Source organism: Tympanuchus pallidicinctus, unplaced genomic scaffold, assembly GCF_026119805.1.
Source record: "Tympanuchus pallidicinctus isolate F22 unplaced genomic scaffold, pur_lepc_1.0 scaffold8, whole genome shotgun sequence".
NCBI lineage: Eukaryota > Metazoa > Chordata > Aves > Galliformes > Phasianidae > Tympanuchus > Tympanuchus pallidicinctus.
The window spans coordinates 36,346,167-36,372,601 of NW_026294802.1; the positions used below are offsets into that span (position 1 = coordinate 36,346,167).

At 35.2% G+C, this 26,435-nt stretch overlaps 1 protein-coding gene across 1 annotated transcript in view; it reads right to left on the minus strand.

Moving 5' to 3' along the window:
• The window catches only part of IMMP2L (inner mitochondrial membrane peptidase subunit 2), a 446,117-nt gene that overhangs the window by 49,080 nt on the left and 370,602 nt on the right, over window positions 1-26,435 (minus strand). The window lies entirely within an intron of this gene.

Genomic DNA, 26,435 nt, shown 5'->3' on the forward strand with positions numbered 1-26,435 from the left:
CAGGATAGAAGGGCTGAGGAAGATGTACATGCAAGTCTCATCCAAACATCCTGTTAGAATGTGGCTGGGCATGCACCCAAACCTATGATCTGAAAACTGCTGACATCCCACATTCATTAAGAGATTGCCAGCATTCAGCCCTCCTGTTGTCTAAACCTGTCCAGATTACATCTGTCTGACATGGTGCTTAAAATGTCAGTGGTATAAGGAGTTAGGCTGTCCTGGTGCTAATTCCAGTGAGCTGCTTCTTTTTATTATTTTTATTATGGGAAATAAGAAACTGTTAATGACTAGAAAAAATAATAAAAAGAAGTTCAAAGGAACCTAATAAATGAACGTGAACAAGAAGCAGGATGAAAGATAAAATTCAATTTTGACATAGACACAGTCTGTTGAAAGGAACAATGTAAACTACTTATATATAGCAACTAACTGCAGTTACTCAAAGAAAACACAATATGATTGCATTGTAATAAAAGAGAAAAAAAATAGCTTGCTGAGCTCTTAGTACTGACAAAGACATAGAAGAAAACAAGCTTATATGTCTCTAGAGTATTGTTTAAGTCACTATACTAAGAAATAAAATGTTTTTAATGTACTAGCTGAAAGTATTTGATTTCAAAATAACTATACAGCAACAACTACAAACAAACAAACAAACAAACACTGTTTTACAGATCTTTATCTACACTACAACAAAATTTGTCTTTAGGTCAAGTATTAGCTTGACACTACTGACCTAAGGTGTAAAAATAATTATATTACAAAAGGAAGGATGATTCCTGCCTTATGAAGGATGGTGTCATCTCCTGTCTGGTCTTCTTTCCAAATAGTCACTGTTGCCATTTAAGTAAAAAGTTGTTATGAAAGATTTGGAAATGGTCTACTGATTTCCTAAAAGCAGTCAGTAATATCAGAACTGTGGGTTTACTTGGTAATTCAAGTAAAACTGAAGATAGTTTTCACAATGTTTTAAAAAAATCTTTGCATGTACTAAAACAAAAAATTGTTATATACATCACATGTTTTGGACATGCTTTTTATCAAGTCTTACCTTCACATCTTTTTTGCCTCTACGCCAGTTCAGGAACATAGAAATGTGAAAGGATCTTTTTCTCATAATGGAGTGCATAGAGTGCACAGCACATAGCCCAAATTCAGCCTCCTACCCAAAATCCCAGTGAAATTATATGGGTTCTATGCATTGTACATTAAGGCATATACTTTAGCTAACAGATATGAGTTTGTCAAATATGTCATCAGAAAACTTGAAGCTCTGTGCAGAGTTTCTGTGTGCTACCACCAAATACCTAAGAAGTTCCTAGTCTTTTCTTGCTCAGTTACATTGCTAGACTTGTAACGGTGTATAATTTTTTTTTTCCCCAAACTTTATTTTCCTTTTAGTGTTATCAATTGGAAAAATATTTGATTAGTTCATACTTTTCCATATTGCTACCTAATACTCATCCAGGCAAATACTCTCCTGCATATTTCTCATGAGCTATTACAGGAATTCAAATGCCATGTCGCTGTAATTGCTTTATTTTCAGTTACATATCAACTAGAGCTCACTCATACAAGGCAACAATTATGACAAAACAACAAAGGCTTATTTACTTAAATGCAACTTGTCATTCAATATTGTAGGAGTATCTGTCTAGCATTTTCCTACTGTCATATAAATAAATGGAAATAAGTTGACCTTGGACACTGTAATTATGGCAGAAAAATCTATTCCAGTGTGTTCAGCAGTGCATATTTTAAGAACGATTTTGTCTTTCTAGTAGTCTGTACTAGCTTAATGGTGTTTGTACAATTACAGATAAGCAAATTTTCAGTTATTTGCCTTCTAGAAGTAGAGCAGGACAGTTGTGAGAGCCTCTCAGGACATTTAAAATCTTCCAGAACTAGAGACCATGGTTGGGAAAAAAATAAAAGGAAACATGAATGAGTTTGAACCATTTCAGAGTACGTAAAAGATTTCTTGAAATTTTATTGTAGATCTGAGTCAGAGCACATCCTGAGTTGGAAGGGACCCATGAAAATCACGAAGTCCTACTCATACACTTGAACTTCTGTTGAAGAGCCTGTTAATTGCATAATTTAAAAGTATTTGTAGCTACTGATAAATATATTTTACGATGTATTTGTAGATACTTGAGGCAAATTTGAAACTAGTTCTGTTCTCTCAATTTAGGTATATACTTACAGAACTAAATTTCAGTTTTGGAGCAAATTCTGAAAATCAAATCTCATCTAGTATATCTATTGCACATCAATAGTAGTACTGGCTAACGCATACTTTTCATTTATTCAACAGGCTAAAAACAGAATAACAAATTTCTATTGTCATGATTTCCAACTATCACAATGCAAAAATGTCCTTGAGAAACAAAGATTACAGCAAGCACAGCATGACATTATGCTCCAAACTCAGGATTCAGATACTGAAAATCAGTTATTAGTTTTTATATTACATAGTACCTTGTATTTGCCTTCTGGGTTTTGAACCTTATTTCCAACTCCTTCACTGTAAATATGAGTGTTATAGCTTTCCTTTTGATAAATTTTATTGCAGTTCTGTGAATTCTCTCTTATTTGTCAATATCTCTCTAGTAATATATAGTCTAAATTTAAAAAAACTGTACTGAAATAATATAGATTAGATTCTATGATGCTGCAGAATCTAGAAAGTATATGTGACTTTGAAACAAAAATTAGCCTTTGATCATCATCTGGATAGCATATCAAAAAAACCCAAACAAACAAACAAAAAAAAAACCAACCCACAACCAATCCACCTATTTTTTTTTATCAGTTTCACTTCTAATTCTTTTCGTATAAATTCTACTTGACATATTTACTTCTCACAGTGTACATTTATTCAATGGTTATACATCTTCAACTCTTCAAATTCCATGTTAAAGCTTAGTTTCATTTTTTCACTTCCTAACTATTCTTTATATTACCTGTGCATTTGTCTTTGGCAATGCAACGCTGTGGAATCAAATATCATGTGCAGTGTGTTGATATGCCCTATAATTTCTATCTTCTACAATTAATGAAGGTATCTTATAAAACTACTTCTAAAGCTAGTTCCATCAGTATCCTACAAGAAAATAGTATTGTCTACTGTTATTCAGAATCGACCCCGTGTTTCTGGTCCTCCAGTCAGTTTTCAGATAAAATGGTATCCTATTCTTTTTGATTAAGACTTAGAAGAACATTGCTTCAAATACTTAAAAAAATGCAAATAGATTATATTTCTGCTTACTAATCTTGTAATTGAAACATAAATTAACTTTGTCTTTTTTATTGTATTCATTTGTTCAGTGTCTTGCTATCATGAGGATGTACATTCAAGAAATACACAACAGCATCAATACAATTTTTAAAATGGACACTTCAATGAAATTACGTATTTGGTTCTTTTGATATATAACATATATCATTTCCTTCCTTCTAAAGTGAGTTTGAATGTGAACTGACTTCTGTCTTAATCAAGATTAACCAAAACAGGTCGCCACAGAGAACAACAACAGATTTGCAGGTAACAGAAGTAACACACTGATGACTGAGACTTTAATTGTACATCTTTATATATATATGTGAATTATTTGCAAGTGAAATCAAGTTCACAGAAGCTTATTTTTCACCAACAATTGCTACTCTGTCCTTAACCATCCACTTACTAGTTTGCAAATTTTGCATAGTGCAGTGCTATCAGTGACACTGACCACTTCAGTGTTGAATGTTCCTATGTACCCTGAACTCTTCCAGTTTTAAATTGGAGTACATTCTCAGTATGTGCTTGTTACTACCCTCACGTCTAAGTCTTTTTAGCTACCACTTCAAAGGTCAGTTCTGATATCCATACAAAGAAATTAAATTAAAATGTTAAAATTAACATACATTAATTTTAACCTGTAAGCCTACTGCTAAAAATCAGAATTGTTACATTACCCATTCTTTTTTGTAACAATTACCTGTGAATTATATCCTTACTTAATTTCCCTTCATGATGTTGATTATTTTTTTTCATTTTCTGATATAATTGATTATTTTCTGTCAGCCAATATATTGAGGTAAATATCACAAATTAAAGGGAATAAAATACCTAGAATATAAAAAAGTTTTGTCACAACGGGATTCACTGACTCAAAAATTAAGTTTGCAGACAATGGAGCATACTAATCTTGATAGCTTTTCTATGTTTTTGAAATCCACTCTCCCTAGACATATGCTTAAGAATTAACATACCCACATTTAAAAAGATGTGAATGATCCGTATGTTGATTCAGACTCTCATTTGAACAATTAAACACAGGATCACAGTTAGTAAAATAACAAGGCTCATCTCAAAATTACAGGTAGTAGGAAAGTTGTAGTTTGTTCCCAAATCTAAAGAAATGTTTTTTTGTTTTTTAAATGAACTACAGGAATTGAAATAGAATGTACCCATCAGATCGAATTATGACACCTTTATGAATTTATATCATAACACTATCCATCCATCTTAGCTTACTGTTATTCATAAAATTTAACACAGAAGTACCCTGAATAGTTTGGCTGACATACAGAACTAATAAGAAAGAATGGTACAGAAGCCAATAGCAGCCCAGAAGATGGAAAAGCAATATTTAGATACTGACTTAGAGAACATTTGAACCAATCCTTTTTTTTACATGTACATGGAAAAATAATAGCTAATTACTTGGTCTGTGTTCAGAGTGGAAAGGTCGCAGCTTCCCTGGTCACAAGATTACAAAAGTCAACTCTGACTCTACCATAAATAACACTGGTGCATTAATAATATTAACTCAGAATCATTAGCAAATGCTTGTATCAAGACTGTGATTAGCACATTATACACGGTTCAGCCATTAAAGAAAAATTATATAAATTTTGTTTAAAAACACTTTTTTACTGAGAATATCTTGAACAACTTACATCTTGGGAAACGTTATTTGGACTTGTCCTTTGAAATGCATACACCTCTATCTCTAACATAAGGCTAAAACATCTGTCACTGGGGTGGGATGTAGAAGAGTTTTATTGAACTGGAGTTTTTAAGATAACTGAAATTTTTATTTTCTAATCTAAACTCAGAATAAGTGAAGGTATTTTCTTCTAAAATTCTTCTAATGAAAGCTGGACAGTAACGAAAGAAGAGCTTAAGAACATAAACGGTAAATATGAACTTTATGTTACCAATGTTCCCTAGAAGGACATAAGAGTGGAGGTAGCTATATATTTTGAAGCTCACAATTATGAGAGAATGTAAAGCAAGAAAAAAGAGTGAAGAGTGGTTCAGGCTTCAGCATGTGAAAGAATTACAACTAGACTAGTTTAATTTAGCATTCTGTCTTTAAAAAATGCCAATTTTCTTCTCCATCATATGATTAAGAATATCCTAGATTAAAGAAAACGTTACTTGGATCACAAGGCTAAGTAAAAAAATTATTACAAGACAAGATAGTAGTGACTCCAAATCCTCTTTGGAATACAAAATTCAGACCTTCAGTATTTTCTTTTGTGGTAGATGAGTTTTATCATCTACTATCACAGATTACTGATTCTATATGAAATTTATTTGTCAATAACTAAATCTAATTTGTTGCTAATATTTGAATAGAAATTTCCTTTCTATTGGATGCTATATACTTTCTATGGGATGCTATATACTCCTCAGTAATACAGAATGAAAAGTATAAAAACACCTTTGAAATGGCACATTAGTTGTCCTGGTGAGTCTCTACTTAGAGAGTGTAGATGATTCATTGACTCCTTGCAAGTATTTGCAACATGGAGTTCTGCAAAATCACAGAAGTACAACACAGTTTGTACGCTGATACCATATGCTTTCAAGATGTGGATGTGCAACATATTTAATTAGACTGTCCTGTTGGTGTTTGCAACTAAAGCATTTGTGCCTTGTTTCAAGCATTTCTGTAAAAAACATCTTTACTGATGTGGCTTTAATCTCATTGGAATAAGGACTAAGTCCTTACACAGGCAACATGCTATAAGAAACAAACAGCTTTTAAATATGTTTGTTTGAATTTCAGAAAAAGCCAGTAGTCCAGACACACTTACTTTTCTCTCTTGCCATCTGATTCGAGTAAGGATGCACCTGCCTCCATTTAGACTCAGATGGACACAGATTCCCTCTTTTATAGAAGTTGCGACAAAGCTGCCATGCCTCTGCCCATGGGTACCCAGCAGCTGCCATCCCTAAGATAATTTCTGAAAGTTGATTATCTTGAGGCAAGAATGCAAGTTCTGCAATTGAGGAGCCATGAAACATTTGAGAACATTGTTGACAAGCAACAGTGAAGAAAGTCACCATCATTTTGCTCTTTGTTAAGATTCTTTCAAAGCTCTCTTTTTTCTTAAGAATAAAGAAATCTCCTGATATTTAATAAAATCTCTTGTATGAAATCTAAAGCAGCATAAACAATAATAACTCTAAAAAGCTTTCATGAAAATGAAGACAATGGCAGATGTCCTCATATAAAAAATATAGCTGGTTTGCAACCATACATAATTTTGGCTGTTCCATCTAAGCACTGATTTAAATATGCTGAGCTCTTTGGACCCCTATTTAATTTCTTCAGTGAAGTCTCTTAAGCTCTGTCAATAAAAAGTACTATAAAGTTCAGTATGGGGACTGGTCTATTGCTAGACAGACAGAGCTTTCAGACAAGCAAGCAAGGCTTCTTTTGAATTTTCTACTTTTCAAGAATTGCAGAATCCAACAGTGAAGTTATGCTGCATTAAATTATGAAAGAAGTGTATGACACATCAAAACATTTAACATACTATTCTCCTACTGCTAATTTTAACAGAAGCATCCATATCACATGTGAGACATGTTTTCTAAAATGCAGACAGCCTTCCCACTGCTGCTCATATCTGTCTAAAAGTCTAATTTTCCATTTGTCATTTGACAAGATGCAGCTGTACTTTTCACTTTTACAATTTAGAACTTTTTGAAGGTTAAAACAAAGGCAGTATAAAAAGTTATATTTCAATTAAATATCAAGTAATAGTCTGCTCATTTAACTATTATGGTATTAAGGAGAGCCTTCATTTTGTATGGATCTCCAGTATGCAAAGGGTCTTCATAAATTCAGATGAAAGTGAACAAGAAACTAAGCTGATAAAAAAGGAATCTTGCTCCATATTTTTGAGTATGTCTTTTTTCAAAGTACCAACTAGTTGTAATGTTGAATACACACAGGAGTCTTTTCCAAGGGAGAGAAAACAAATAAAATGTGTTGATTTTCTGAAGTGTTTTGTCACACGGAACTTACTCAGGCACCCTGAAAAATCAGGTTCAATGCTGCGAATGTCCTCAGCTATCAAGAAACCAGACACTCCACTCTTAATGCCTTCAAGGGCAATAAATAGATACATTTTTATATTAGTACAGTTGTACTGCAGTAAATGATTCAAAGCCTTTCAAAACTTGCCTTAATTTGTCTTTTACCTTAAAGGTTATGCCCACCTTTTTATTGATATTATTTATATGAATAGTTCCACATAGTCAGCATAGCAGAGCTGAAATCTCAATAAACAAGGGTGGTGACCTTTCACTACTTGTAAACAAAAGGCAAATTTTATAAAATATTCAATAAATTCTTTTACAATAGCACCTGTGTTCCAATCTCAAGAGGGAATTTGAGAGCAAGCAGATGGATGAGGTACTCATAACAAAATACAGTCCCATGAAAGAGATCAGTGCAGGAATGCCAGCTGAGATTTTATTTACTGTTCACTCAGTGAGATGCATAGAGAACAGGAAATTGAAAATACAGATGTGATAGGAATTATATATGAAAACATACAGTAAAATGCAATATGTACTCAGTTCCACTTCTGTATATACTTATACTGATGTATCAGCAATCTCAGCTTTCTTAAGACACCCTGCCTATCAAAGATAGCTTATACACTGGCTTCATCACCAGAGCTCCTCTTCGAAAGTGATAATTTTCTCCTTTCTTCTTTCCATCAAAATAAGGTAGAATTAATGTGGCATTTTCATTCTCTGTCATTCTAAACCCTTCTATAATGAGAGAAATTACAACATTTTCTCCAAGTTTCCTTCTAAATTTCCAGAACTTCACTGGGGACCTTCCAAACTAAAATAGACATGATTGGTTTTGGGTAGAATATCTACAGTCCTTTATCACAACTAGAATTATCAGGAAAAAGCAACCCCTTTAAAGCATATTGTTTTAATGAAAACCTCTGCCTTTGCAATTCCATTTCTCCTCCAGATTGTTCTTATGTGGTGTCTTCCTGGTGGACAGCTGAGAATTTTGCAGACAATTGCAGAATTGTGGATCCTGCAGCCACCGTCACTATAATCGGCCTCATCAAATTCAGTATAAACCAGAGTTCATGTAAGAAAATGTTAACATTCTGCCCTCAGACTTTAACTACCTAAAAAGATGTACTTTATGCAATGGAAAAAAGAAACATACAAAACGTTTCATCTAATAAACATACCTCAGTCCATGCCTGCTCATCAATGTCTATTCACAAAACAAGAGCAGTCAAAAAGGATTTTATGAGAAGCCTCGTTCAACATAAAAGAAGTTTGCAAACATCAATTTCAAATCATTAGAATAGCAACTGCAATTTGGTCTAATTTCCATACAGCAATTTAAAAAATCATTTAATTTTCTTCTGAAGCATTATGTGCAACTCACTTCTAGAATTTAAACTCAAGGGAGTACGTGTGTTCCTGGACTAAGCCCAGTAATTTTGATAAGACTTGCAACAGAAAAAAAATTTACATGAGTAATTTATGCATTTATTTTCCTCTAGACGCTCCTTTGAAAATATTTTGATGAATGAGAATGCTTGTCCTATCAACTTAAACTAGAAGCTGAAATCTTGTGGGAGAAAGCTCTTAATACTCTATATAGTGCATATAAATAAATGCTTTCTTAAAACAGAATCAAGAAGGTCATGTGGTGTTCTGTTTTGTTAACTTAATATGATGAAGAATCTCTCTGTATGAGCAATTTTTAATTAACAGTTCATTCCTGAAGATATTTTCTTCTTCGCATTTCTACTAAAGTGGAAATACCTGAGATAATTTCAATACTTATACCATACATTAATATTCATGGCAAAAAAAAAAAAAAAAAAAAAGAAAAACAGAAGTGCTCTCATAACTCACACTTGTCTGATAAGTTTTGCTGATAATACTCCATTAGCATTAACACAGCATATAATGAAGTATATTTATACTATTTGGGACTGGTAAACTCTCCTCAGTACGTCCATAAGTGTAACTGAGCTCTCAGTTACTAGCAGGGATGCATTCAAGAAGGCAGAATATTAACAGAAAATTACAGCCAGCATAGCACTTTCATGCTTGAGCTGTTTAGCTTTAATAAAGTACAAACACTTTATTTTCCACTTTTCTTAGCACTCCTTAGACCCTGAACCATTTAAAAAATACACAAACATAAATAAATAAATACATGGTTACATTTGATTTCCTACTGAAGAGCAAAAATAAAGGTAGTGTCATTGCAGCTGTAATACAGATGGTTGGTTTTTTTCCACACTATTTCACTAAATACTGAACTGATACTCAAAACGTTTGAAAGCATAGTAAAAAAACAACTGAATCTGAAAGCCCTCTCCATTTATGAAGTAGGCACTTTAAGAATATCTGGATGGCTATCAGGTTTTAAAAGAGAAAAAAAAAAAAAGAAAAAAAAACTCGCAATAACTCTATATTCACAAAATCCCTGAAAATAATGATTATGAAATTACACATCATTACAAATTTACATTCTTTCTATGATTATTAAAAAGGTAAGAGTCTTGTGAAAATCATTGGGAGATAAAAATTGAAAGATCACAATCACTTGTGCGCATTAGTAAAAGGATTTCCTACACTGTGTAGAACCAAATGAAACAGGGATCCTGTGTTTAAAAAGTGCAAGACTTTGTACTAATAAGCCTGACAGAAAAGATCTTACATTGAAATTCACATTAGGATGAACAGATTTAACTTTGTGAATAGTGATGATGAGTGAGGACTGTGATATGCTTACAAAATGAAAGTGGAGATTCTGCAAGAGCCCTATCATTTGGAAAACACACTGACATTGCATCAGACTTAAATCAGTTTGAAGCTGTATAGTATGACACAGTAATAGTAAGGCAGCACATGGAGACATCCAGAGGTGCAAGAGAGTCTCACATATTCTTTTGATTTTTTGTGACCTTTTAAAGCTTGAAATACAATGACATCAGAGTATTCACCAATAGCAAAAGCCTGATCGAAAGTCTACTTGGCCCACTGAGGCTGTCAGAAAAAAGGAACTGTGGTATCAAAATTGCTCATTTGAATGCAGCACATACAACACAACAGATACTCATCAACAAAGTGTGCATGAGCAAAAGCAGCTCTATGCTTCTGGCATGTATAATGCTACACTTGGTAGCCCAAGCATGATCATTAGTTATCTTGCAATGTTTTTCTTCATTTCAATTTCATTTCATTTAACTCTTTATTGGAAAATAGCTGAAAGCAAGAAAATCAAATTTTACCAAGTTCAGTCTGGAGAAGACAAGACTTTGGGGAGATCTCATTATAGCCTTTAAATATTTAAGAGCAGATTTCAAACGTGAGGGAAATAAACTTTTTACACAGGTAGATAATGATAGGACAAAGTGAAGTAGTTTTAAACTAAAGGGGAGATTTAGATGAGATGTGGGGAGGAATTTTGTCACAGAGAGGGTGGCGAGATGCCGGCACAGGCTGCCCAGAGAAACAGTAGAATACTCCATCTCTGAAGTATTCTTGAACAGGTTGGATGGGCCCTAGGCAGCCTGATTTAGTGATTGATCTTGCTGTCGGCATCCCTGCCCATGGCAGCGGGCTGGAACTACTTGATCTTTGAAATCCTTTCCAATGCAAGCCATTCTATGATTCTATGAAGAATGATCTCCTGTTGAAGGAAGCAATGTTTTTTCTCTTACTAAGCTAGTACATCAGTATTTATTCTAGCTATTGTTACAAAAACAAAACATAAAAAAAAACCAAAAAAAACACACCTTAATGCTACTTTGTCATAATTTCTTCAAGTAATAATTGTAATTACTATATTATATTCTGAACAATTTTCTGACACATTCTTGCTTCTTTCAAACTTGAATTTATTTGCTTCTAAGTATTTTAAGTATTAAACTAATAAATTTGCCAGTGAAATATGCATCTTATGAATATGAATTAAAATGTTTAGAGATCTTTAAGCCACTGAGGTAAGGCAGTGTTAATTTCTTTTAGGATTCTAACACTCACAACAAGGAATAACTCAAGGTTGAATGGGGACAGTTTCTTGCCAGGGGAATTAATGACCATACCATTTATGCAACAGTGATGGCTTCTGGCTGGTGATTTGGTAGAAGAGGGATTGCTTTTTGCTCTGTGTTGCTCCTCATTCTTAAAAGCTTTCCAATACTAACAGCCTTCCACTTACAGCTAGGGTTTGGGGCAAAGCATATCTCAGTTACGTATCATGTAAATCTCTGTTAAAAAACTCTCAGTGCCTCTGCTGTTTACTTGAAAATATGGCTTTCAGCCATATTTCAGTCCTGCAAAACAGGACAGAAGCTTTTCCTAGGAGTATAAGTTTACAGGGAAAATAAAAAATATATTTTCTCAGATAAACTTGTACATTGTTTTCTTTTCTGAAAAAAACAAAACAAAACAAAACAAAACCAAAACGTTTTAATTTATATTGATAAAAACAAAAAAATCTAATGACAAAGAATCTGAGTAGAGATGAAAAGCCGAGTGGGGCCCTGTCCCAGAGCAGATTAGGAATCAAATGATAACAAAAGGAAACCCTTTGTTAGCCCTATTACCCCAAGCATCAAGGCAGATTTAATATACCTTCATCCTGAATTAAACAGAATTTATTTCCTTTTTTTTTTTCTCTCCTTGTTACATTCATGGTTGCCCTGAAAAAGGCTAAGCCAGCTTTGACACACGATCTATGTCTGAGCAAGATGAATACTACCAATACCAGAGGGACTCCTGAACCACAACAGAGTTTGAATGAAGGATCTGTACATCAAAGTTAAAAGGAGTTAATCAATGCTGACTTTCCTCCAATGGCAGAAAATGTCCATCAAAAGTCCCCAAGGTCATGGGTGATGTTACAGAGGCCTTTCAGTCTGAAGAAAAATCTTCTCAAAAGCAGTGCTCTGGCAGACCACAGATGAACTCACAACATATATTCCCTCTTACAATAATACATATAGCCACTTTACTCCTTTTATTTTTATTTATGCTGTATAAACAACTAAGAAATATGCTGTAGGAAATAATTCTGTCATAAAAAAAAAAAAAGAAAGAATATCTGCAATTGTTCTTTTTCCTGTTTCTACATTATCTCAAAATATCAAAGCTTTTAAATTCTATCTACATATTTCAGATTTCTATTCAAATAATACTTTTATTTTTTTTTTTTAATATGGAAGATCCTTATATACCATTAATGACTTGGAACACGGTGAAATGATTTTCACAGCATGACATTGCAACTAAAATTACTCTCTTCAGATAAGTGAATTGCACAGTCTTTTAAAATACAGAGGAAAAAACCTCTAAATTATTTATAGAATTTCTGTAAATGTAGTAAAGCTGTATAAACATCAGCTGTTATTTTGCAAGTATTGGAATGTATTTAATAGCTGATAAAGAAAGTGTCACTGAAATACTGGAACTTGAATCTGCAAAGATTTATGGAAAAGTATTATTTTTGTGAGGCATGTGGTATTCATAAATCAGCTGTGGTATTTATGCTTGTTGTTAGTAATTCTAAAAATTGACAAGAAGTCAGTCTGCATATAAGGCACTTCAACATAATTTGATTGTAGTCTAAGAACTAACATTACTATAAAGCCCTACAAATTGGGTGAAAGATGTAAATGATCTTTCACGTATTCAGACTCAAAACATTGAAAAAAAATTGTTAGCTGGCTTTATATTCACAAAAAAAGAAGTCTTTAAAAACACATAACTTTCATTCATTGTCTCATTGGACGTGTTATTTATAAACAGAAAGGTATAAATTTTCAGTATTAAAGACTTAAACTAATATGAATTTTTTTTCATTGTTTCACTTTTTGAAATAATTTAGGAGACCTTAAATAAACCCATAGAGTAATTCAATTAATTTCCTGAAAAGGGCCCATTTGTCCTCCCTACATTATATCACACCCCTGGTAATTCTCATGGGGTGCATGGCACTACAACTGAGTTGAGGACACCCACAATGAACAATCATTTCCTCTCTACATCCAAAACACAAGTAAGTAAGTGAAACCTGTAGGAGAAGTTCTCGAAAAACACATATAAAATTGTGCCACTTTAAACTACTTTTTAACATTTTAATCTCTCTACTCAGTTTAATAGACCTCTTACTGGCTATGTTTTCAGAGGTAATTACAGTACAAAATAAATACGAAATGAAAAACTAGGTTGGGAAGAGACAGGCTTATTCACAAGCTGAAGCAGCTTCCTAAAAATGAAATATTGAGAATGTGAACAGAACTCTCTGCACTTCATTAGCAGCTGAAGTTAGTCACACATTCATTTGTACAGATGAGCTGTGGCCTGCCATAGAATAATCCAGTCAACCAGATCATGCAATTAACTCTTCAAGAGCAGTATAAATCCCATTTTGTATTTATGCTTTAGTTTCATTTCTATATAAGACAGAGAAAGAAAGGAATCTGAACCTCACCTTAACATAATGCCAAGGTCCATATCCAGGTACTCATTGGCCCTTTAAGAACTGGAACGTAGTCCAGCGCTCCATAATTCATGGTGCCTGAAAGACTCTTTCAGGGCTGCATGCCTTCCACTTTCAAACAATGGGTAAAGTCTGCTGGAATGACACCATCACCTTGTATAAAATTTCAGACTCTCAAGTCTGTGTTGAACATATTTATAGTTAACATTGTTTCTCATAAAAAGCACTTCTGAATGGAAGTCCTAGTTCTGAAAAAGTTTGTTTTGAACCACTGACATATACTTCTTAAGTCTGTCAGGTTTCCATATATCAAGAGGGAAGAAGGAAAGCTAAATATTCATAAGAGAGTTATTTGATATTCTGAAAAAAAATCCACCTACAGGACAAAGTCCAGCACTGACTACTATAGAAGCACATTATAAATTAGAATATTCTTTTTCTTCTCAATTTCAAACTTAAAAGATTTATTGGGAATTTCTATTACGAAAGAATGAATAGTTTTCTATTTGTGACTGGATTTCCTAAACTTTAAGTAGTAGTATTGGAAGTTTAGCAGGAATAGGGTTCATTTTCTTCAGAGTAGCTGTATGTTGCTATGTTTTCTTCTTATGGTGAAAATAGTAATGATAACAATGTTGTATTTTTTGCTGATTGGTGCTCACACAGAGACAAGGACTTGTTTGCTTCTCATATTGCCCTGCCAATGATCAGGCTGGGAGTTAGCAAGAAATCTGGAGGGAACACAGACAAGACAGCAGACCCAAACTAACCAAAGAGATATTGCATATATCATACGGTGCTCATCAATAAAAGGTGGGGAGAAAGAATGACAAAGGAGGATGTTTGGAGTCATGGTGTTTGTCCTCCCAAGTAACCATTACACATGATGAGGCCTGCTTTCCTGGAAGTGGCTGAACATCTGGTTGCCAATGGGAAGTAACAAATGAATTCCTTGTTTTGCTTTGCACACAAACTGCCTGGTAAGCTGTCTTTATCCCAGTCCACACATTTTCTTTTTTTTTAAATTTTTGATTCTTTCCCCTATCCCACTGCACAAAAAGTGAATGCCTGTGTGATGGTGAGCTGTCTGTTGGGGTGAAACTGCAACAACTAGCCAAAGACATACCCATACATAAGTCACAGTATCTTCAATGTTCAAATTAAGACCAGGCTATCAAAGCTTTCCTGTGAATGCTACTATGAACTTCCATCTTGTTTGGAAAGTAATACTAAAGAAAATGCTAGCCTATGGGTACATAAAATAAAAAATACATTGCAGAGTACTTTTCTTTCCAGTTGAGATTATTTTAAAAACATGTACATAAAAAGCAAAACATTTATTGTCATTTAATAAAACTAAAAATATGAGCTGTTCCTAGAACTGGAAAAGCTTTAAATTAGCTTTTTCAGAGGTTCAATTGAAAAAGGTTTGTGCAAATATCTGTACCCTCTCTTTACCGAGTGAAATCTGGCAAATCATGGTAGTTTCAGTAAATGAAAGTTTTGGCTTTATTGTTATTTTTTAAAAAACACAAATGATAAAGCCTGATCCAAGAAATTTTAGGAAAGTCAAGCCTAATATCATCCTATCAGAACTAATCTGACATTTAAATCTTTGTAAATATGTCTATAACAATGTTTATTTAATTTTATCTTTTCTTCCTTTTTTAAGTATCGGTTTCTTATTATTTTAGTGGGCAATAAAAAAAGAGTGAGAAGACAAAGAAAGAAAACAAAAAAGGAAGAAGAAAATAGAGAAGAGAAAGAAAAGAAAAAAGAAAAAGGAAAAAGAAGAAAAATGGAAGAAGAAAAAGGAAAAACTGACAATAAACATTTTTTTAACACACATATTGATTCAAATGGGAAGGAAGGGGGAGGTTCAAGATTTTTTTTCATTAGCATACCTTACGTATTCTCTCCTTTTCCTTGTATTTTCTTTGCTCACTGGGTAGAGTATGAATGACAAAGTGAATAATTAGACTATGGTCTAAAAAGGCAAGAAAATTTCCACTTGTGCTATTGCAAGAATAGGTACAACACAATCTTGATGGAGGCCAACGCTGTTCTTCCAATCACTTCCACAACTGGAAGAAGAAATGCTTCCACAAAGAAGAAACAACCAACCTCAAAACAGGATATATCGTAGAATCATAGAATGGCCTGGGTTGGAAAGGACCACAGGGGGGTTTCAAACCCCCTGCTATGTGTGGGATTGCCAACCACCAGACCAGGCTGCCCAGAGCCACATCCAGCCTGGCCTTGAATGCCTCCAAGGGCATCCACAGCCTCCTTGGACAACTTGTTACAGTGTGTCACCACTCTGGGTGAAAAACTTCCTCCTGATATCTAACCTAAACCTCCTCTTTCTCAGCTTAAAACCATACCCCCGTGACCTACCACTATCCACTAACCACTGGGGGAGATCATCCCCCAGTTTGTATAAATAGTTGGGATTGCCCCAATCCAAATGCAGCACCCTGCACTTGGCCTTACTGACCTTCATTAGGTTCTAACGGGCCCACTTCTCCAGTTCAGATCCCTCTGGATGGCTTCCCTTCCCTCCAGCAGCCAATTCCTAATCCACCAAACAGTCCATCCTCTAAATATATACCTCTTCAATTTAGAGAAAAGGATGTGGTGAGGGACCACGTCAAAGGCCTTGCAGAAGTCCAGGCAGATGACATCCATTGCCCTTCCCCTGTCCACTGAAGCCGTCACTCCATATGCCACCAGATTGGTCAGGCAAGATCTGCCCTTGCCCCAGCATGGTGAAGCCATACTGGCTGTCTTGAATCACCTCTTTGTCTCTTATGTGCCTTAACGTAGCTTCTAGGAGGATCTGCTCCATGATCTTTCCAGGCACAGAGGTGAGGCTCACCAGCTTGTAGTTCCCCAGGTCTTCCTTTCTCCCTTTCTTAAATATATTTCATAATATGTGTCGGTTTTATAGAAAGATTATTTTTGTAAAAAAATAAAAATAGATTATAAATGCTGAGAGAGCCAAATTATGTAAATGTCAAGATGCTACTGTTGATACTGTAAGATACTTAGATCCCCTACCCACTTCACCTTAACTCACGCTCTCCCAAGTAAAATCAGTGTCATATGTCCCTTTTTTTCTGAGAAGTGCCTGATGATTATATTTAGTGCTATATCAATGAAAAAAAATAAACAGATAGCATACGTGTCTTGAAAACCTTAAACTGAGGAACAGAAAGGAACAGAAATGTAAGCCAAATGCAAGAAGAAAAGAAAAAAGAAGCATGAAGCACCCAGGGAAAACATGAGATACATTTCAGTGGCAGCTGAAAAGTACTGATAGTACTTTGAAATGAGAACAAATGGAGGAGTAAACAAGGCTGAACTGGAAGTCTGCTCTGGAAGAGAGAGAGAAGGAAGTCGATTTTGAAGGAAGACATTGAGGATGTTCTAAGTGCTTTATGAGTTTGGGCTATGAAGTTTAAAGAGGATTTTCTACAATAATGTAACTCCCAGCTGGGCCAATTTTCTGAACCCATGAAGGACATCCCTGTCAGTTTGACTGTGTTGGTCTCGATAAAAGCTTTTTTCATCAAAGTCTCCCCAACTTTATTTCTCCCCCACCCCTTGCCACAAACCACGACCACTAAAAAAGTGCTATGAATATTTCAAAGAACTAAATGGGATGGATGGATTAATATTTTAATTCAAGTTATGCTTGCCTTTTATCGAGATGTAACTTTGAACATAATAAATTCTGTTTAAAGAACCAAAGCCTTTCATATTCTATATTTTGCATCCTTTTAAATTATTTATTTTAAGCTCTCTCTAAACACTGGAATGTTTATGGACATAGCCAGTGGTATGCCAAAAGCAGACAACAAAACTAAGATTGTATCCAGCCTCCTCTTCTGATAAATTTTCAGTAGAAAACAAAGAAGAAATCTGTTTTTCATTGCCTACTGTAAACAGCTGTGCCATGACTTTTTTTACTTCAATTGACAGATCCATAAAAAGAGCTCTATACAGTATTTGCCAAGAAAAAAAAAAAAAAAAAAAGTTAAGAAATATTTTCCAAGACTGTCTGCAAGCAATAGCAACAGCTGAATTATAGCAGTCTAGACAGTGAATGCTACTGGGAGCATTCACAAGACTAGAATTCAACAGGACTGAGTGATACATTCATCTCCTTTTGGGACACGGTCACATTTATTTCTAGGAAAACACTGATAATAAAGTGTAGGTATGTCATCATACAAACACAAAACAAACTGAAAAAGGCTACTGGCCAACAAAGGCTTTGCACTTCACATCAATTTGGACAAATAGCTAAAATTTCCTAAACTTCACAGAAGGTAAAATTAACTATAGGGCATGAATCTTGGATTTGTTCAACAGAAAGTTTGTACTTCTGATAATCTCCAGTGAATTTCTCAACAGCTTCTCTCAGGCCCCATAATTTATTGTGCTCCTAGAATAGGAAGTTTCCATACATGGGCCCACAGTGGACACTTCTGTGCACATAATAATGTGTTGCAATATGCCTCAGTTATTCAAAACTGTATGACAGAAGAGAGATTATGATATTTCAGGCTGTCATACAATGATTCTGCAGTGGTAGAAAAAGTAGGCATTTCACACTACAGAAATTCAGATGACTTTAGAAATCAGTAAGACCTTAAGATCCTCATTTTCTTTTGCTGGAATTTGTTATTTAGAAGAAGCAGTACATTTTCCCATTAGGCTTTATTCAAACCAATCATAAATTTCAGTGTCATCCTTTTAAATGCAAAGTGGAAATGTAACCACTACATCTTCTGTTATTATGAAATACTTTCAAATTGGACTATTCATGGAATACAGAACTGACTATTCCTCCTACTAGTGCTCTTAATCATAAACTGCTGCCTGTAGTTTTGTTGTTTGAAGGTCAGACTACAAAAAATACAGTTATGTTCTCATGGCTCCCCACTCTGTTACAGTCCTTCCTGTACTAATCAGCTATTTACTTAGCTGCTGAATACTGAAAGGTCATTTAGAATTACCAATGTACTTGGAAGTAGTTCCTCAGTTTATGCTGAATTGGTATGATCACAGTCACTTCCAGACTCCAGCCAGCCCTGCTTTCTCTTTAAAGGGCTAAATGCAAAGGACCCTTCCACACTCTTTGCTAAAGATTACTGTGTGAGTATAATTTAGACCCCTAAGAAAGGATAATACCACAGCTTGGCTTAAATATCAGCTGTTACATGTTTATTTCAAACAATTTTAATTAAATAATTAATCTTGTTTACTACCTTCATACAAATCTTTCTCACCATGTTTAAGATAAGCACAGGTTACATTAACTTCTCTTACAGCCACTTGAAAACAAGTGAGTAATAACTGTATAAGCAAGTGCTCTGACAGTGGAAGGAAGCTCAAGATGTGTAAGATCTAACACTAGGTTATCAGGTTTATCTTAAAGTAACCATAAGGCTGTGTTTAAAAATGATTTTTAAAATCTACAGAACATTTCAGTATTTTTTGTGCTTTGTTAATTTAGAATAAATGAATAAATACAATAAATTTATAATCTAACTGGAATGCAGTCCTCTCATTTGTGTTCAGAGCACATGAAAATACCAGGTATGCTGGAAAACCCTTGAATTCTCATGTGTACTACAACTATGTTCTCCAAAACCATCAGAAACCTATTCTAAACGTAAATGAAAGACAAGTCCTTAATGTCAATGAGAATGTACTTTAAAGTTGATTATGCAAAAGAAAGCAATTAGAATCCACAGAAAAGGGTCTGAGGGTTGCAGTCAGTTACAGACTAACACTGCAACAACTGCAAAATAGGAAATCACATTTTTGTCCTTTTAGAAAAATTGGAAGAATCAGATGAATATAAAGAAAAGAAGAATTTGGCTTGTGAAAAAAAGCTAAGTCTGAAAATAGTAAAGGACTTGAAAAGACAAGGAAATTGTTAGATCTTGACAGAACAGGCTGGGCAGGTGCTCAGGAAGGTCTGGGTCCTGATTCCATGCAGGCAGTGGTCCAGGTTGTTACCAAGGTTTCAAGCAAAGCTGCATTTCCATGCTTCTGTGATGTCACAAATTCAGAGCAGAAATATGTCTTTACATTATAAGTTTCTAAAGAGAATCACATATTGGTTGGGGGAGGAAAGAAAGGGAACTTAATCATAAATGAAATAGCATAAAAGACAATACAAAGAGTAACTTCAGCTCAAAGAAGTAATAAACTTTGACTCACAAATGTAAGGTGTTTTTTTTTGTTTGTTTTTTTTTTTTTTTTCATTACAATTGTATCTGTGGTGTTTTCGATAAGAACAAATTATCCCTGTGTAGTTTGCTTTGAAAAGAAAGACAAATAAAATTTTATAGAGCAAATAACTATTTATGTAGAGTATTCCCTCCTCCTCCCCCCAAAAAGCAAATGAACTGTTTTGCCTGAGAAACTCACTAAGAGACCTCACAGCCAAAACTGAAACACTACCGTGACAGAACAACGCTAAAACATTTGCTGTGAAATCCACTGTAAATGAACCGTACCCAAGATATTATGAGTGCTTGCCCATCTCTTACTCCAAAAGGTCTGTATTTCAGGACATACAGGGAAATTGCTCATGGTATATGTCCTAAAGAGCTTTTTCAGTGCTATTCAAACCACTCTTTATGTACACTGTTCTATATCTTTGAGCCAGTTGAATAGGGACTTGCTGGAGAAAACATTTCCACAATTAATTCCTTGTTTGTTTGGCTATAATAGCATGTCATGAAACACTCACTGAACATAATTAGCTCCTTTACACTACTCATCCATGCCTTTTTGGATGAAAACACTGTCTTGCCAGATGGTGAGAAACAGCATGATATCTCACCAACTGAGAAATGTGAGCTCAGGTTCACAGGGCATGGGACAGCAATGGCTGTGTATGATGGAAAGAATACAGAAAACCCCCATGGGCAGGGAGCGAAGACTGTCAGTTAGATGGCTTTAGCTAAGAAAGACACACCATTCTTACCTCTGTCACAGAGAACATGAGAGCTGCAGTCAAGCAGGAGGCAAAAGCAAAGGCATTCAGTAAAACGAAGGGTCAGATCAGGCTGTAGTCAGCTAACTGAGGTGGTCAGGAGATTGCCACAGGCTGCTTATTCTTCTCTTTTCTCCATTCATTCTTCTACCCCTCTGCTCCCCTCTCTGACTTCTCAGTCTACCCACTAGTGTGCGTATGGACAACCAAGAAAAGAATCATAGCATGAAGAACTGTTTGCCTAGATGTACACAAGAGAAATGGAAAGGCAGGCAAAATCTCTACTATCATAAACTGGCAGACATCAACAGAAAATACTGCACTGCATACTTGTTTGTTTTAAATTATACATTATGCTTTTTAAACAAAGAAAAAAAAAAAAACATTTCTGTGAGTTGTCCTGTCTTGTGGTATAACCTGGCAGGCAGCTCAGGACTGCACAGCCATTTGTTCATTCCTACACAGTGAGATGGAGGACAGAATCAGAAAAAAATAAAACACATGGGCAGAGATGGAGTTTAACAGCACAGAAAAAGAAGGAAAAATAATAATATTAAAAATAAAATAATATACAAAACAAGTGATGCACAATGCAATTGCTCACCACCTGTCAAACAATGTCCAGACAGTCCCCGAGCAGCAGGCCCCCTCTCTGGCAAGCTGGCCCTGGATAGTTCAGCATGATGACACATGGAATGGGATAATTCTTTGGTTAGCTTGGGTCAGCTGCTTCAGTCCCCTCCCAGCTCTTTGCACCCTCTCAGCCCCCTTACTGACAGGATGGTACTGAAACTGAAATGTCCCTGGCTTTGTGTAGCACTGCTCAGCAACAAATAAAACATCCGTATATTACCAACATTATATTCATCACAAATCCAAAACAGTATCAGCTTCTAGGGAGAACATTAACTCGATCCAGGACATTCTGACACCTCATAACTGGGGTTCTGTGCATTGCTTAAGGGAAGGCAAAGGGGAAAAATGCTTCAACTGAAAATCATTATGTTTGTCCTGCAACACTAAACAGCAGCCTAAAGTAGAACAAAAAGCTTAAGATGCCTTATCCAGATTCTAAAGCCAGAAATTACAGAAATTATATTGGTAGAGCTGAGTTACACTTCTCTGAAAATCCTTCAACTGATACTAGGAGTTACTACATGGCCTGTTATTTTTTGACATAGGTAGAATTAAAAGTGCATCTTAAAAAAAGGTAAAACAAAGTAGGCAGGGAGCAGCAAGGGCTGGCTCCTTCCAAAGTGTAGGCAAGTAGGAAGCCTGCACCACCATGCTCCTGGTGTAGGCACTCAAGCACAGTAGAAACACTCAGGGAACTGGCAAACTCAGAAATATGAAAGCTAGCATAAGACCCTCGCATGCTGCCTCATTTAGACATTTAGCTTCAATCACAGATGGGAAATAGCAAACATATTGTTTTAAGCCATTGTGTGCCCTTTAAGACAAGTAGAAAAAGAGAACTCAAAAGGGTTTCTTTTTAGCAATAAAAAATACATTCAGAAAAACATGTACTGCAATGAGTTGCCAGAATTTTGAGCCTTAATCCAGTGTCTCCTACCAGTTACTGAAAGTCTGGGTCTGCAACATATTCCACATAAAAGCACCTCTGCATCCTTCCCATTGACTCGCTGCTTGACAGCATAATGGTGGGGCACTGTCATAAATCTTGATCAGACAGTGGCTTCAGTTCATCTGTGAGGGATCTATGATCCTAATAACAATAATAATTATTAAAATTCCATGGTTTGGGGCAAAGCTAATCTTCATTTTATCTACCACTGAACTTCAGAACTCCTGGTAGAACATTAAATCTTGTAATTAGACAGCAGTATTTTGTCTGCATTTTCCATGCAACACCATCATTTAACTCTCTTCCATGTTTAATTTTTTATCATTTTCTACTATTTTGTATTCTATCACTGAAAATGGTTTCTTTCCAACAAACCTGTGGTGAAGAGGAATGTAAATTCTGTAGCAGCACTAGCAAGTAAATTAAATCATGGAAATTTTTATGAATTAAATATGAAACTGGCTAATGCAATCAGTTCTCTACTATGTACATTATTTATTTTATTAAATTAATTTGACACTAGTTCAGTTGCCAGGGTGCTAAGGTTTTCATATCAAAGACACAGCAGGGCACTGTAATAAAAATGGAAGAGAAGTGAATAGCTTTGGAGCTGAGAAGAGTGCATTTTGGGATATGGGATGATGTTTGGGACTTGGTGTACATACATTTTGGAAATATTGCTACTGTGATAAACAAGACATCGACATACAGTTGACAATCTGTGTAAGCGTTAGACTACTAAACTGATACCTATGAAAAGAGGAATAGTATTTCACTCTCCCTCATGTCATGATTTCAGTCTTTCTGTGAAAAAAGACATCACTGCAATGGTTACATAGCATTTCCATTTTGAAATCTTTTTGATGGATTATCTCCAAGGACATGTAGCAGGTGGCTATTCAAGAAACATGCAGGCTTCCAATCCATGAGGCATGGTGTCCATCCTTTAGGCCTGCCTGGGCTGCACTGAGTGAATTGGAATTGTCTTGGGCTGCATATATACATGGCTCCAACAGTAATGCCTCCTATTTATTTCCATGAAAACTACAAGAGATACAAAGAGCACAATAACACTGTTTAACAGAGCAAATTCTCAGCTACAAAGTACTATTTTCAGCACAGTCATTACCATTAGCTATGCTTTTTTTGCTACCAATGAACAAGAGCCTGCATCCCGTGCTCATAAAAATCCATACCAGAGGAGGTGACCCACTCTCACTGTTGCCACTGATGAAACGAACCATCACTTCACTGTGCCCACATCCACTGTTCAACCTTTATAAACATCCAGCAAATGTCAGTGGATGAAAATGAGCACCATTTTTTTCCTCATGAAGGAATCAAATGACACAGTTTTGCTTCATACATTTTTCCATGTCAGACACACTCTGGAATGGAATATTGGTGGGAAGGTTCAGACTCTCCTGCCACTACCTCCAACATCTGCCTTTGACACTGTGAGCCGACATGATAAAATAAGAGGCACAGCTTTTGAAGCAGCCCTCATTATATATATGTATTATAGTCAATGTATACAAAGTAACAAAAAAAAAAAAAAAAAGTTTTTTGTTAATTCACATACAAAAGACAGCAACAAAAACATATAATTGGTGGGATACGTGGCCCTGTCTTTGTTAAACGCATCAGTCTGGTTCAATGGTAGTAGCTACAATCCTTAATGAGCTCTCAAAGCGTTCATCAGAGATTTCTGATGAAATTTTACTCTTCCTGCACTCAACCCTTGAAAATAATTGTTCACAAATATACATACTGCCAAAAAGTGATGATGTGAATAAGACATGACTGCGAAGTGAGGGATATTTCCCTCTGGTAAGAGAGGGCTTATAAAATTATGGTAAAGAGACATGATCACATTTTTCATTGCAACTCTATACATTCCATTTGAAAATTCACAGGTTATGTGCTTATATCAACTGAATATGGAGTCGTCAATAAACAACAAAAATGATGATTTTTTCAGCAACCTTGAAACATATTCTAAAATTCTTTTATTAGAATGGAAAGCACAGCTGCACATTCTTTGCTACACACAGGACTGTACTTAGCTAGTGTATCAAAATCTTTATTTTGTAAAGCTGTGAATTATGGCTTATTGGCCATAATTCAAGCTGGCACTGCACTGCACCCTGTGCCCTGGTTTCAGCCCAGAGGGTTAACAGCGCCGGGCTGGGACACTTGGTGGGAATAGCTGCAACCATGCTGGCATGGGGCAAGTGTGGACACATAGCAAGCTGTGCCAAGCCATGTGGGGCCTGCAGGTTGAACACGCATGGCATATGTCTTTATCCTCAGCTACACTTCAGGAACCTGCAAGGTAAATGTACAAAAAAAGATAAAGTAATATCAGATCATATCAGTCCTACAGTAGAGAGGGCTGTCAAACTCAGCTCCTTAAATAATAATAAAAAAATCCCTTCCAAAATATTTATAAAGTATTATTCTCAGTATATATGCTTTTTCAAGATTATCTTGTAGTTGATATTTTTCTGTTCTTTGCAAAGTGACTATTTCTAAAAAAGTTCCATCTATATTGAATCTATTTCCTCTTCCATATACAAACATAATTAATTAAAATGTATTATTTGAAAAATAAAAAAAAGTTTTGATTTACTGTCAAATAATTGTTGTTAATATGTTGGTTTTATTTCTTACAGATATTAGTGGCACTATCACTGCATTCCTCCTCCTAGAGAGGCTATAATCTTTAAGCAATTTTCAAGGAATTGCAGTCGGGATAAAAGGCATCCTAATAGGAAACACACTGGCACAGAAATATGTGAAAAAAGTTGGAAATAGATGCTAAAGAATAGATGGCCACAAATGAATACATTTCTAATGTGTAATCCATATGAGCTCTGCTTCTTCATAAAGGAAAATGATAATTTTCTGCCACTGTTGCATGGATAGTATTTCAACACTTTTCAGAGGAAGGCATTAATAAGTTTCTGAAATTCTGTATGGCTGCCTATATTTTTTAGAGATTTGTATAGATGCATCCCAATATATGATACATAATTATGTTTCTTTTATGATAAATTAAAAGGAAAGATTCTTGAAGACAAGATTTTTTTAAAATATTTTTACAGCACAAAGCACAGTAATGACATAAAAGTACATTGCTCAATGTAACAGAATTAAAGGAAAGAGTTAGCTATAACATGTTCATAAAACCTGAGAACCATATCACACCAAAGCTCTTTCAGGTTGTCCTGAAATTGTGGCTTGAAAGCAGGCTGAAAAATTGTAGCTGAACTGTATTATTGGATGTCAGCACGTCCCTAGTGCTGGAGGGTTCTGATGGAATGAGGAAAGGCTGCTGAGGAATAGTGCTTCAACTTTCACTGATGGGAAATTGGATGAAATTCATCTGGAGAACTGATATCTGCTTTGTGCTATTCTGTTTACATTTATAATTCTTCATTTGTAATAATGCCATTCACAATTGCTTGTATCATTTATGTACAATACTGTAAAAACATTCATTAAAATATAATAATGATTATCATTATTCAGCTAGAATAAATTACTACTAATAAACGGTAATTAGTTAAGAAGAAGCTGCTTCTCTGTGTCCCCACACTGCTATCAATCCTGTACTAAGTGACAGGGATGAAATCAAGGGACTGAAAGATAATTTTGAGTCCGTTTCAGATGTGAGATCTGGGCACAATTTCCAATCAATGCTTTCAAGAAAAGTCTCAAATAGGCAAGAAGACCATTCATATGGCCACAGAAAAAGAAAGACCTAGAAGAAACTGCAACTCTTCCCACACAGGATGATCAGGAGCATTGGGAAGCCTTATTCTTCAGCTGTAACATCATAGTATGTTTAAAAGGCCAAAGAGTCGTGGTTCTAACCAGCTTTCAAACCCCTTTGCATTTCATTGAATAGAAAGAATTTTCAAATGTGGTCACTGAGTAAAATAGGCAGAAGTTTTAAACCAAAGTTTTGTAATCCAACATTGGCTTAAGAATTCACACCTAACATCAGTTATCATAAATTTTATTCATA